This window comes from Solanum tuberosum, unplaced genomic scaffold (assembly GCF_000226075.1).
Source record: "Solanum tuberosum cultivar DM 1-3 516 R44 unplaced genomic scaffold, SolTub_3.0 scf01043, whole genome shotgun sequence".
NCBI classification, from domain to species: domain Eukaryota; kingdom Viridiplantae; phylum Streptophyta; class Magnoliopsida; order Solanales; family Solanaceae; genus Solanum; species Solanum tuberosum.
Genome location: NW_006239928.1, coordinates 1,680 through 17,095, shown reverse-complemented (window position 1 = coordinate 17,095; position 15,416 = coordinate 1,680). Strand labels below are relative to the sequence as shown.

General features: G+C 31.2%; 1 long non-coding RNA gene and 1 pseudogene across 1 annotated transcript; both read right to left on the bottom strand.

The window, feature by feature from the left end:
• Positions 1–4,914: 4,914 nt before the first annotated feature.
• On the bottom strand, positions 4,915–8,735 carry LOC102585939 (putative disease resistance protein RGA1; annotated as a pseudogene).
• Positions 8,736–14,141: 5,406 nt separating this feature from the next.
• Positions 14,142–14,934, bottom strand: LOC107059251 (uncharacterized). The gene is made up of 2 exons (XR_001472562.1): positions 14,601–14,934; positions 14,142–14,530 (listed from the first exon to the last, which is right to left on the bottom strand). It is a non-coding gene; the product is annotated as an uncharacterized lncRNA (long non-coding RNA).
• Positions 14,935–15,416: the final 482 nt, after the last annotated feature.

The following is a 15,416-nucleotide window of genomic DNA, read 5'->3' as shown; positions in this document are numbered from 1 at the left end:
AGACATACTTTGACATTATCAGCTTTAGGATAAATGTATCAATGCTTGGAGCAGTTAGAGATAATATTTCTATCAGTTGGGTTTAATTTTGCATTTCTCAGTTCTTTTGGTTGTCATGATGTTTGTATCTGTTCAAAATTTTAATAATGGAACTTAGGTTAATTTGGCTTTTTGTCTTAATAATGAAGTCTTGGTTCTGATTCTATGATCCAAAATAAAGAATGGAGCATACGAATATATAGTGTTGGTGTGCTTGGATTTATTGTTGTATTGTTGGATCTCTTTAAAGATGGATCTCTTTATTTTTGTCAATTAATTTTCAATTTCTACTATCTAACTTTCTATTTGCAGACCACTTTGTCACCACTCTCGTCTCCAGATTTATTGATGTATGTTTATCATTAAAAGAAGTTAGCCTAAATCGACATCCTTGTTCTATACACCTGCAAACAAGTCACCATGATTTCTTTGTCGATTTAATAACAAAGTACTCCCTCGCTATCTTTAAATGTAGAAGCTTAACTGCTCTTTGCAACTGCTTCTTTGAATTGAATAACATGCCTTTTTCAATATAAATAGCACCATTCATGAAATCTTCCGGTTCACGCCACGTACGTTGTGATGTATATTCATCATGTGTATCGGCAAAAATATCTGGACCATCTGGGAGATGATCAAGATAAGGAATTTTATTATTACGAAACGGACTCATGGACATTGGTTTTGGTGACCGATTGGGCATTAAAAAATCATCATCACTAGATGATGCCTCAAATGGAACATTATCTCCTGATTCCTCAGCATTAGGCAAATCATCACTATCACTAGCTGAAGGTGAGCCGTAATTTGAAAGGTCACGATCATCGATATTCACAGGATCAATGGGCTCATCTTATGTGATATTTCCCTATATATGTAAAAAAGTATAAATATTTATCTCATGTAATTAACTTACTTAAATAAAAAATCAAGTGTTGGAAATACTGATAATCATTTGCATCAAAAGTAGGCGAGACACGAAAATTTGAGGATGTCCCAACATTTTCCGTCATTTCAAAGTGTGAGGACTGACCAGAATAATTATCTAGCTAGTCCATAACTTGGAGCAATATTCCTATCTTGCTGAGGTAAACCGCTACAAAATAATAATAATAATAATAATAATAATAATAAATCATATAAATTAATAAATAATTGACAAAATGAACAAATAATAATCGAAATATAATTATTGAGCATTACCAGTCACTTTCATTGATAGTTTCGTTCAAATCAAAATCATATCGACTGGTAAGAATATTTTGATAATGAGTCATGTTAGGAAAATCAGTAGATTGAGTTATCGGAAATCCATCAACGCTATTACGATTTTCTAATCGGGGATGGACATCAATCGACCGATAAAGGAGAACATTGTTGGCTAGTCTTAGGCTCCTTTCTAACATAGATTTCAAGTATTGTTAACTTGATTTGATCTATGTAGTCATTTGGAACCCTCAAAAAGTCAGTCAACGATTTCGTCATTATAGATAATCCACTCTCCAAAATTTACTTGTCCTTGTGAATAAAAATGAAGTAGGGTATTTTCCGACTATAATCAAATTATAATCAGTACTATTTATACCCCATTCTTTTATAAATTGATGAAAGAAATTTTATGATATCGAACATTGATTGAATATTTAGCATTGTGTTTGGGAGGACAATTATAATAAACGGTATTTCCGTCATGTACAATTTCATCATCCCAATAAATCGAAACTCTAACTTTTGGTTTAGAAGACATTTTTTTGTGATTGAAATGAAGAAAAATAGAAGACTAAAGATGTTGAAGGTGCTATGTTTGAATGTCCTTAAATAGAGGTTGGAGGAGTATTCAGAATAAAAAAATAAAAATACATAGTGTAATAATTTTTCCCGTTTTTATGATATGTCAAATCAATATAGTTGTATGGCAAACACTGCAAAAGCTTCATAAAGAGTAAGCAAAACATGAAAAATATTCCTCTTTGTAAAACATATTTTTTTCTTCCACTTTATAAAGTGTAAGAAAAAGTTCCACTTTACAAAGTGTAAGAAAAACTTACATTTAATAAAGTGTAAGAAATAGTTCCGTTATATATCAAATATACACGTTATGAGACTAACGAAAAACGTTTGGAATATTGGATAAAGTGGAATTTTTTCTTCCACTAAGCCTATTTTAGTTACTTACTAAAGTGGTGACTTATTTTGGTCAATTTTATCTTTGGGATAATACATATATTTGACCTTAAACTTGGCTTCAAATTTTAACTTTGACCTCCAACTTTCATAGTGCACAAATAGACACTTAAACTTGTATAAAGTTGAACAAATAGACACACATGACCTACATGGCATCCTACATGGCATTTTTTGTCCTAAGTGGTGTCCTACGTGTATTGTGCCATGTAGGACTCGTGTGTTTACTTGTTCTACTTTATACAAGTTTAAGTGTCTATTTGTGCACTATGAAAGTTGGAGGTCAAAGTTAAAATTTGAAGCCAAGTTTAAGGTCAAATATATGTATTATGCCTTTATCTTTTTGTGGCTTATTTAGGTTCCGGACTCTTTCACATCTGTCTTTTCTTGTGGGGTTGGTTTGTCTTCATCTCTGTCAGAGGAGAGCTTAAAAACACACACATTTCCTTTCAATGTGGACAGAAGAACTTCATTTTATTTTTTCGGTCATGATTCTTTACTAGTTTTTTGGGTACGTGCTTAGTGCGTGTATTCCATATTATTTGCATATCATATCATATCATATATTATTAAAAGTGGGAAGCACCCAAGTTAAAAGTTGAATTACGAAAATGCCTTTATAAAGTAATACAATATTTATGGACAAAAATGTAAATACACATTAATTATAACATTACATTCAACATTATTATTACGTGTTTATGGACAAAAATATAAATACACACACTCTTAAAAGTTAGGATTCTTATTTGTTTATTTTTTCGTTTTTTCATTTTTCCTATTATTTTGCTTTATCTTGTTTGTTTAAATACCCAAAAAGACTTGCAGCCTAAAAATGCCTCGGTTAAAAATATATTTTAAATGCACCTTACTGAAGAATGCTAAAAGTTACTAACAAAATAAAACTGAAACCACAATCAATTGCTACAAACTTTATGGAAGAAGTCTGAAAGTTTCCAGCAACTGTTACTATTTCTCTATTGATTTATAAAATAATTTTTCCTCAGCAGCTCATACATAAATTAATTTTCGTTAGTTGTTTCATATTTCTTCATTACTCATGTTTTCTTCTCATTACAATTGTAGAAGCTATTTGATTGGGGTAAGCTAACTTGTCTTGATTGCAGAAGAAGATTCACCAGTGCTTTAACAATAATTTGGTTTGAAGAGTGTTACAACATCAAATACAAAATTGTTCTCAGAATTCATAGAAATTAACTCGAAAAAGGTACAATTCTTCCATCTCAATTTGTATGATATTTTTCATTTCTTGAAATTTATTTAATTAAATTATACAAACCTTAATCAATATTGACAAAACTTACAACTTATAATACTTTTCGTATAGTTTTTTTACTATCTCTGTATTTCTTTATAGTATAGGACGTGCTGATGTACTTACTTAGTATTATATTATTTCACAGCATAGCTCATCGATATTCAAAGAAAAAAATATACTGAAATATATGTTATATTTTAAAGGTTAAACCTCATTGGTGTTCCAATAAAAAGCACGTAGTGACATCAAAACATATTGTGAAATGCTTATTCAGTGCCATATAAATGAAACAAAAACATTATTAGAGTATATATTTTGACTTATTGATTAAGAATCTACCACCCCTTATTTAATCTATAATAAATGTTAAATTTGTTAAGCTTCATTTTCAATCATCATTCCAAAACAATTTCCATAATATAATTTTAAAAAATCAAGGGATAATGTTACATTTGAACAATAGAGAGAACATGTATAATCAATCGAAGAGAAAAGATTGATTCTTTAACAATTACTTTAAGGATCAAACGAAGCACGATCAAGTTCCCGTGTGATGGATAACATAAATATTAATAGAGGATTTATGTGATTCAATCAAATCCTATTGATTGCCAAACCTTTTGATTTCCATCGGTTATCAATTAGTATTAATGATGAATTTATATTAAAATCTTATATAATTTTTAAAAAAATGTTAAATTCTTATATAAATTAACATCAAGAATATTCCTAATCCTCACCCGTCAGTGGATGAAATAATAAAGGATAACTACAAAGTATTAAGTATATAGAAATTTCCTTATGCAGTAAAATCAGAGTCACTTAATCATTTTTGTATATTCATTTTTCTCATACTAATATATCACATGTTTGGACCTAATAACATAAAAATGTAACTTAATATTGTAATCATCCAATCATGTCGTGTTGTTCATCGAATGTCTAACCATTTGACATACAATAAAGGAGTTATTTGAATAGGTTGATAGTTCTTCTGTTTCAAATTGTATTTTTTTGTTGAATAGTTTGTGATACTTATTACAATGTGATTTTGACATAACTTATATCATATTATGTATATAATGTTTTTAGGAGACTCACGTGTGAAGCACGTGTCCAGAACTAGTATTTTAATAAATACAAGACACTATTGAATAAAATAAAAATCCACACTATCCAATTTTTACAAAATGCCATATATATAACTAAATTGAGAAAAAAACTTGAAATTCCGACTTAAGCCATGATACACAAATCACTTTTATCTCAAAATTTAATTTCTGGCTGGTTACTTGTGCAAACAATAAAAACTTGAAATTCTTTAATAAACTGTCAAAATCATGTTGATAAATCACAACATAAGTAATAATGTAATATAAATATCATATTGACGTTATTAAACTATGAGAAGATAGAGTTAGCTATAAGACTAATTCTGAATCTTAATATGAAAAAATTCAAATATTTATTGTTACAGACCCAAGAAAAAATCAAGTATAATACAAATAGATCTTACAAATAGTTGATTTGCTTCCAAAAGAAAATCAGAAAACTACATCTAATTAGGAATAAGACAAGGATAAATAAACACATCAGGAATGTGAGCAATTTTGTAGCAGTCTTGTCCTATTCCCTTCTCACATCGCTTGGCCAGTGTTGGACAATCCCTAACTGATAAATTTGTGAGGGCTGTTAGGTGCTGCAATCCCTCCGGTAAACATTGTAGCATTTCACACTTTGTTATGGATAACTGTGTGAGTGAAGTTAAACCTTTCACCCCTTCCTCGGAGAGACTCTCGAGTGCGTCACACCAAATAATATCCAGATGCTTCAAAGCATTAAGACTAGCCAAGCTGGTAGGCAGCTCTTTGAGATTCTTAAAGAAAGAGATTTTCAAGTATTTGAGATTTGCAAGGCTTTTGAACATCTCTTCTGGGAGTGAAGTAGTTTCTTTGTTATCCCTAATTCGGAGGGAAGTAAGAGCCCTGAGATTAGATATGGAACTGAAACCTATTGCATCTGACTTGTCCCCATAAGCTACCAATTTCTTGACAGAAGAAAGGGTCGGAATAACAAACACAGGGCACCACTGAATCTCCATCTCTTCAAGGACAGGGAATTGCTCTTCTCCTTCCTTTTTCACCAATCCTTTCAGATTATGAAATTCACCTATAATAAGTTTTCTCAGCGATGGAAACCTTCTTCTTGTAGGGAATCCAGAATCAACATACTCCACTTCCGCAGACCCGTTCTGTAACTCTAGACTTTTTAGACAAGGCAGCTCACCAAAGGGTGGTAAGCATGAGCAGTTACTGCAATACATGATTTCAATAGAGACAACATTTTTCAAAACTGAGTGATTCATCCACTCTGGGAGACGGATTCCTTTGAAGCCACTGATTTTTAAAATTGTCAGATTGGAGTGTGGTTTGAGGGCTTCAAGCACTTCAACTTCTTCTGATTCATATCTATGTGGACGTTCATCGCCATCCCAAGTCATGCTTAAAGAATGCAGATTTTCTTTTGCAGATAAATTGGCTTCTTTTGCATCCATATCATTCTTCACTCTCTCAAGATGCGTGATTGAAATTGAGCCATAGAGATTCAGGTTTCGTAATTCACCAATTCGACAACTTTTCTTCCTTCCCACTGCAAAGCAACCAAGAGTCTTAAGGCATGTCAAAGATGCTATCCTTGGTGGCATACAAGTCAATCCATAGCAATCATTAAGTAGAAGATTTCGGAGACTACCAAGTTTACTTGTTTCTTTTGGCAAACAAGAAAGAGAGTAGCATCTATGTAGATCAAGAGTCTGCAGATTTTGAAGCTTGCATAACTGCTTTGGAAGACTACGAATTCTAAGATTGCCAGACAAGTTTAGGTATCTTAAATGTACTAGGTCTCCAATGGAAGACGGTAAATGCTTAAGTTCTATGTAACTTAGATTAAGCACCCTCAACGAGACAAACTTTTGCAAGTGAGAACGAGAGTAAGAAGACACCACTTTTGCGAAACCAATTGACATCATATGTGGGTGACCTTTTACACTTATTTCACGGATATTGTTGCTTGATGCGCTTGCCGAAAACAGAGATGTTGCCAAATCATGAATGAGATCATGCATCTTGAAATAAGTTCGACCATATATAACTTCAATCTCTTGGAAGAAAGACCTTAAGTATAATTCATTCCATACTTCATTACCTACATCCTCTAGCTCCAAGTTTCCTTTCGATAAAAGAAAACCCTGTGCCATCCAGAGAGAGATTAGATTTTCCTTTTCTATTTCGGTGTCCTTTGGGAATACTGCACAATATGCAAAGCATTGTCTCAAATCAAGTGGAAGATGATGGTAACTAAGTCTCAGGGCAGGCAGAACAGAACTTTCATCTTGAGGCAATTTCCAAATCTCACTATCTCTCACATGTTCCCACTGTCTTTCTTCTCTCTTGAAGCGCAAAATACCTCCAAGAGTTTTTGCTGCTAGAGGCACACCACCACATTTTTCACAATCTCCTTTCCGATAGCCACAAGATTATGATTTATTTCTTCTTGGTGCCCAAATGCACGTTGAATGAACAACAACCAACAATCTTCTTGAGACAAATTTGACAATTCATATGGTTGCAAAGTTCCCATAATTGATCCAACCTTTTCAAGACGAGTAGTGGTTAGAATAGATGCACCACTTGCTCCAACCTTCAAGACTGCTCTTAAATTAGCCCACTTTTGTTGATCTTCATTCCAAACATCATCTAAGACAATCAAGTATGTTTTTCCATTCAACAACTCCTGAAGCTTCTTTTGAAGTGGAGCCAAGTGCATGTCACCAAGTAGTGGCCTTCCTTCAATAGATTCTACAATTTCCTTATCAACCTCTTCTCATTAAAATCTTCCGAGACACAAATCCATATTTTGGGATGGAAATGCTCAATTACTCTCTGATCATTGAAGACCATTTGGGCAAGTGTCGTCTTTCCTAGTCCCCCCATACCAAGTATTGGGAGGACCGGAAGTGTTTGGGCATCGCTAACATTGTTTATTAGGATTTTCACTATCTCATCCTTTTCTTTGTCTCTTCCATAAACTTGTGGTTCATTTAAAACAAAACCTGGTCCAAGAATTTTGCACAATAAAGAGAAGCTTGAGAAGCAGCAGACATATTTCAAATTAAAAAAATGCACTTTTTTGAATTCACATTATTATCATTGTTAATTTATAAGATCTAAAACAAATCTGGCTTTATCCTGTCATTTAGACTTGGGGGCATATCCTAATCCTATGAGTAAGCTATGGATTTATCTGAGGCTATATATGTTTAAAACTTCACTGAACAGATTTAGATAATAGATTTTGAACCCAATTAATAAATCCTATTTAGACTTGAGACGAACATTTAGATTAGACAAAATCCCAAAAACACACATGAATTTGATGATATAAAGCTGTTGTATTACTAGAAAATCATTTAAAGATGAGCACCTGTTTGGCGTGTAGCAACTTGTCTCTCTATAGTCCTTTCATCCAAATGAAACTTAATTCGTTCCGCTGCAATTGCATCTAGTTTCTCCATAATGTTTTCCCAAATGAAACTTAATTCGTTCCGCTGCAATATCATCTAGTTTCTCCATAATGTTTTTCATCCTTTTCCCAATCTTGTGACGGAAAGTGATGTTTGGATCATAACACCCATATTTATTCTTCTTGTGTCTAATTGGTGCCTCAGTTTTACATTCGTCCAAGATGTCATCAGCTTCATATGCAGCAGAATTGAGTTTCTGCAACCAATTTTCTATTGCCTTGTCCTTCAATTGCTTCTTCTGAGCATCTTCTAGCACAGCTTGGATTGTAGTAAACGTGCTTTGAAGCTTTTCGAACTCATCCTTAAAACCAAGAATCAATCCAAGTTCCCCTTGGATGAAACAAGTCAGATTGTCTAACAGAACTTGAAGGAAAGCTTCAGCCATATATGTGGAGGGAGTGTAGATTGGTGGAATTGTTGTGAGTAAGCAATAAATCTATAAAGTAAGATCGATGTAATATGGACAGCTGACTGTAAGAAGCACAAAGCTTGACTTGATGGAGTTGTTATAATTACAAACTCAATTATTCCACAATATCTCTCAATTATTATTAGGTGGAGTTTATAGGCAGAGCCGGCCCTGGTTAACGATTTAAAATTCGATAACCATTAACCAATAAACTGAATCATTAAGCGTGAATATTCAACTGAACCGCTCAAGCACCCTATCTAAACCTCTTGCGCGTTTTGTTGCATATTACTCCATTGTTTCAATTTATGTGATTTGAATGACACATTTTTATATTAAGTAACAATTTAATTATAAAATGTCTATTTTATTCTTAATTAAATTATTTACAGCCACACAAATTTCTATCCTTCATTTTGGATCACAAGTTTTAAAAAATTTCATTTCTTTCTTAAACTCCATGTCTAATCAAACAACTCACATAAAATGGGACAGAGAGAATAGTAACAAAGCTAATATTTTGATATACATATTCGAGTAATTTCCCTGGATAGTCACCCATGTTTGGAAAATTACCTAGGAATATCACTTATGTTTGTTTTAGAACCACAATATCACCCAACTTATCTCTCTCCTAATAGGATGCCATGTCACATTATTCCTTTTTTATTATTAACATTTTTTTTAATTCCTTTTTTTATTATTAACATTTTTTTAAAATTCTTTAAAAACATTATATTCTTTGTAGTTTGACAATATGGTTACCTTATTACTCTAATGAATTAAAATATCAACAAAAAGGGAGTCCGAAGCTAAAAGGGTCATTTTTTTCCTTCAAAAAACAAAAAGGGCACATCAAAAAAAATTAACCAAAGGGAAAAATCCCTCCTGACGGATCAATTTTCTTCTTAAAAAATTGACGTCGTTCCGTTAAAAGAAATAAAAATCACTGCATTTGGCAGCGATTTTCTCAAAAAAAAAAAAAACAAGTTTTAAATTACATAAATTTCCGGCGGCAGCCATTTAAAAAAAAAAGTTTTTTAAAGAAAAAATCGATACCGAAGCAGCCATTTTCAGTTTTAATTTTTTTTTTTAAATTTTCATTTAAATCGCTGAAAGGGTAAAGATTTTTTAAAAAAAAGCTTTCTATGAAAATCGCCATCTTCAGTTTTATTTATTTATTAAATTTTTATTAAATTCTCTGCAAGGGTAGGATTATTATTTTTTTTAAAAAAAAAAATTCTTAAACAAAATCGTTGTTATAGCAGCAATTTTAAAGAAAAAATATTTTTTTGAGAAAATCAACAGCGATTTTTATTTCTTTTAGCGGAACGGCGTCAATTTTTGTCAGAACAAAAATCGCTCCGTCAGGAGCGATTTTGCCCTTTTGGTTAAATTTTTTTTTGATGTGCCTTTTTTGTTTTTTAAAGAAAAAAAGTTACACTTTTGGCTCCGGACTCAACAAAAAGGTGCCATTGCCCATTAGTGCCCATATAAAAAACATTATCTCGCTTGAAAAATTGGAGGAAGCCACATATTTTCTTGAAGAATCGGAGGAGCTCATATTTGGATTTGCCGCGTAATCCCCTAGAACTAGGGTAGAAATTTTTGGGCTATGTAATATTTTTTTACTAGGTTATATGGATTGTCTAAATTTTTTTTTTTAAAATGTTAATAATGAAAAAGGAATAATGTGACATGGCATCCTATTAGGAGAGAGATAATGTTTTTTTGGTGCAAGTATATTTTGAGGAAAAGAGGTAAAATTGGGTGATATTGTAGTCCTAAAACAAACATAAGTGATATTCCAAGGTAATTTCCCAAACATGGGTGACTATCTAGGGAAATTACTCTACATATTCATGGAAATTGCTAGCTAGTTTCATAGCTGTCGTTTCTGGTGGGGTTAGTTTGCCACTTACCTCTGTTAGTGGAAAGGTTTTCCAACAAAAAAACACGGTCTTTTTGGTTTCTTTTAATCTCTCAACTTGTCAATTCTTTTTTGTTTTGTTTTGTTTTGGTTGTATTCTTTATTTTAATTTATATGATATAATTTGATTGGGTAGAAAATTTAAGCAAGAAAAAAATATTTTTAAAATGTGTGATCTAAAAGAAATATTTTTAAAATGTGTGATCTAAAAGAGAGAAAAAAATATATATTTATGTAACTATTAATTATTTCATTAAAGATAAAATAAATATTTTAAAATTAAATTATTACTAAATTAATTACTTCCTCCGTCCAATAATAATTGTCCACTATACTATTTTGAGATATCCAGTAATAATTGTTCACTTTATGAAATCAATGAATAATTTTACATTTAGTTCCTAATTTACCCTTATCATTAATAATAGTCATTTCCTTGTTACATTTTTTAAGATATTGTATTTATTATATTCAGAGAATGATATAGTAAAATTATTTTTCCATTTACAGTTTCTTAAGAATTGTGCAAAGTTAATAATGGTCAAGTATGAGAGTTAATATCTCAACTTTGAAATTTTATCTAACAAAGTCATTGAACTTTGTTTTATATCATTAAAATCACTAAACTTAGACCTTTCTATCAATAAAATTACTCAATCAAATTTATAATTAAAAAGATTATTGACATGGCAAAATAAATTATTATTTTTATATCATGTAAATATAAATTCCACAATTAAATAAAATTAAAGAAATCTCATTAAGGACTTTTTACTTCCTCTCACAACACTTATTCAAAAAATCAATTAAAATGTATATCCAAACACAATTTTAAATTTTAAAACTTATTTATCAACAATTTTAAAAAACAAAATTTTCAAGCTTGAACAAATCTATGTCAACGTTAGCAAACTGTGGAATTACAAAGGAACAGTAAGATCTTTACCAATTATATTTAGCAAGAAACATCTAAATAGATTGCACGCCGAAGAACTCATTAATTAATAAATACTTACTTGTTCTATTTTTGACATTTGTTTATTGTTTTTCTTCCTGTTTTTGGAGTTAATTTGTTGTTTTGCTTAAATACTTATACTCATTTTTTATTTAGGAGGCAAACTAAATATTATGGCATTACAATAATACCAAAATATGTTTCACTAAGAAAAAAAATATTCATTTATTTATTAAATCACGACTAAATTATACAATAATATCATAAAAAATATTTGTTTCCGTGATTAAGTTTGTCTGAACTTTTTTTAATAAGTTTTTTTTTAAAAAAAATTATTTATTTGTGGGTTCGTGTTTATATGACATATAAAAATAATAATTTATTTTGCTATGTTAATATTCTTTTAATAATAAATTTAATTAAGTGATTTTATTGATAGAAAGGTTTAAGTTTAGAGATTTTATTGATACAATATAAAGTTTAATAATTTCACTAGATAAATTTTTAAAGTAAAGTGACCTTTTGAGATATAATTTCAAATATTGTTGAACACAAAGAGTAAAACAGAGGGAGTATTATCTTTCTTCCTTGACAGCAATTTCTCCCTTTATCTTCCTCTTTAGCAGGCAGTTTCCACTTTCCTAATTAATTAATGGGCAAAGGGCAAATATAGTCTTCAACTTTGTTATATTGAATCTTCGTTATAATATGGACAAAAGACCAATTTATGTCATTATTTATTGATTGAAATGGACATTGATAAGATAAACTTTAAATGAATGACATATATAAGCCCTTTTTTAAAGTTTAATGACATATTTGAGTCTTTTTTTTTAAAAAAATAATTAATTAATGACGTTGCCAACATGTAGAAAATAGTTTTGCAAAACTGAAACTTTTTTCGGTTGTCAAATAAGGACATGAATAAGCCTTTTCTTAATGCATAGATGAGCCAAATTTTTAAATAAATGACATAGATGAATTTTTTTTCTCAAAGTTTGATACATATTTTAGTCTCTTCCCTTGAAAACAGTTTTGAATTGTTTGGGTAAAATAAAAAAGTATTCTTAAGGAGTAAATAGCCAATGACCCCCCAACCTATTATCCGATTCCCAACTACACACTTATATTTTACGGGGATCCTATTACCCCCTTGAACGACTTTAAAATGATATAAATATCACCCTACAACTATACACCCACATTCATAACCTAAAGTGGTGGACACGCACTGCCAGCTGTCAGGCATATATAATAATTTTTAAAAGAACTTTTTTTAGATTCTTCTTTCGTCTTTATTCTATTTTGCCTCTTTTCTTTTTCTTTTAAAATTTGTAATATATATATATATAAATTGATCCTTCAAACTATAGATTTCTATAATACTTACCTTAAATCTTCAATTGTTTTCTTGGCTTTATTAAAATTTCTTAAAATTTGAAGAAAAATAACTATTGTTCTTCATTGTGTTCATCAAATTTGTGCAAATCTTGAAAGTTTGTGAATGTGATTGGGTTTGGTGTATTGAATCTACACATTACTTGTTAATTGATTTTGAATTAGGTGTGAAGATTTAAGCCAAAAAATCAGAAAACCACACTGACCTACAAAGCTGTCAAAATAAAAAAAATAAAATTTTGGGTTGTTGGGTTTGAATCCAAATCTGAAAATTTTCATTTTCAATTACAAATTGTAGAGACTAAATTGAATCCTTTATGGGAATTCCATTGTTGAGTTCTTGAGTTTGAAAACATCTAGATCAATTGATTTGAGTTAAAAAAAAAATTTGACAAATAAAGAGGAAATACAAATCATGGACAACCATTATTAAAGAGCTTCGAAGCTCAAGAATAAATTTTTAAACCGTGAGTTCATCTTTTCGGTGATTATTTCTTCCTCATCGCCGGCTTGTTCGATGAGTTTTTCTGTCAAATATTAGGATTTATCATCTATCAGAGATGGGAATGTTGGGACTGATATCTTCTTCTCCCAGAAGTGAAAGGAAAAGTAATTCCCTCCATTAAAAGGGGTGATTTTTCTTATAAAAATAAATAAATAAAAAGAAAAAAAAAATTTACAATTTAATTATAATAAAAATATTCTTTTTAATTGTTTTTTGCTTCTCACTCTCTCAAAAAGAGTGAAATGCAATCTCTATGTCATGTCAGCACTTAAGGAGTAACTTGATCTGTTTTAAAGTAGTTCAAGGGGGTAATAGAACCCCGTAACAAGTGTATAGTTGGAAATCCACTCATAGCTTGAGGGGAGCATTTGGATGTTTTCTCTATTCTTAAGCACTTGCTTTTCAAAACTAGGTTAGAACTCTCTTCTCTTTCTTCCGTGACAAAGAATCTCTTTTTGTACATGGGATTCATGGATCCAGATGAGAGTTGGAACCTTTTCTAAAGTACTCCTTTTGTCCTTAATTATTTGTTCACCTTTTCTTTTATAATTATCCCTAATTACTTGTCAATTTTGACAAATCAAGAAAGGACAATTTTTTTTTTTACTTATTATATCCTCAATTAATTATTTTGCAAAAGGTAAAACTTTTTGAAAATCTTAAGTTTTTAATTCATCACCTTCATAATTAATAGGGGTAAAATGATAAACTCATTATGTCAATAATTGTTTTCTTAATAGGTGTGTCGATTTAAAAGTGGACAAGTCATTAGAGACAGACGGAAGTAGTTCATTTTGCAAATGAAGCATTAACATCTGAATTCGAGACTATTGGGAAGCAAATTGTAGACAAATGTCAAATATTGCCAGTGGTAAATTAACATTCGAAAAATGTTGCTAAAGATGTCAAATCATTTGTCACAATGTTTAAATGTGCTTGAATTGAGTTACAATCACAAACATTCATTCCTAAACATAATGAAAAATCTTCAATTTTTCCTCAACAAATTTGGGAAATGATGATTAAGGCATATCGAACTGGAAAGGTTTTTCCCAAATTTCTGGCATGTCGCACAGAGGAGGTTAATTCAGGGATTCAGAATGTTCAAAAACTAGGAATCCGTGGAAATAATGAGGAGTATGAATTACCTGTACAAGAATTTAGACTTTTCGACAATCTTGTCCATTTGGATCAGCTTGAATCCAGTGAATAAAGAGCTTGATGCAAGCTTTTGATGAAATTCTACTATCTGGAGCTTGTTCCATTCCAGTAGGTGGGGAATACTTTTTGTAACACCCCTCAGTAGTCAGTAGGTACACCTTTAACAACAACAAAAAAACTACTTTAACCAAACAGCAGCAAGTAGAGTGAATGGATTTTACATTTTGAAGGAGTATAATACAAATAGATCGTTCATTTGTGAGGGCTGTTAGGTGCTGCAATCCCTCCGGTAAACATTTTAGTATCTTGCATTTCTGGAGATATAACTCCCAGAGTGAAGTTAAACCTTTCAGCCCTTCCTCTGGGGGTCTCTCTAGTGCGACACAACATTCAATTCCCAGGTGCTCCAAAGCATTTAGACTAGTCAGGCTGCTGGGTAACTCTTTGAGATTGTAGTAGTAAGAGATTTTCAAGTATTTGAGATTTGCAAGGCTTTTGAGTTTTGAACATCTCTTCTGGGAGTGAAGTAGCTTCATAGTTAGTGTACATGTAGAGGGAAGTAAGAGTGGTAAGATTAGATATTGACCTGAAACCTGTTGCATCTCTGCCTCCTTATGAATAACCAATTTCTTGACAGAAGAAAGGGCCGGGAAAACAAACATAGGGCATCCGTAAATCTTTATCTCTTCAAGAACCAGGAATTGCTCTTCTCCTTCCTTTTTCAGCAATCCTTTCAGATTACGAAAATAGAAGATACTATGTTTACTTGTTTGTTTTGGCAAACAAGAAAGTAAGACGCAATACCGTAGATTAAGAGTCTGCAGATTTTGAAGTTTGCATAAATTCTCTGGAAGACTACGAAATATATTGCGAGACAGGTCCAGGTATCTTAAATGTACCAGATCCCCAATGGAAGAGGGTAATTGGCCAAGTTTTGATTTACTTAGATTAAGCACCCTTAACGAGACACACCT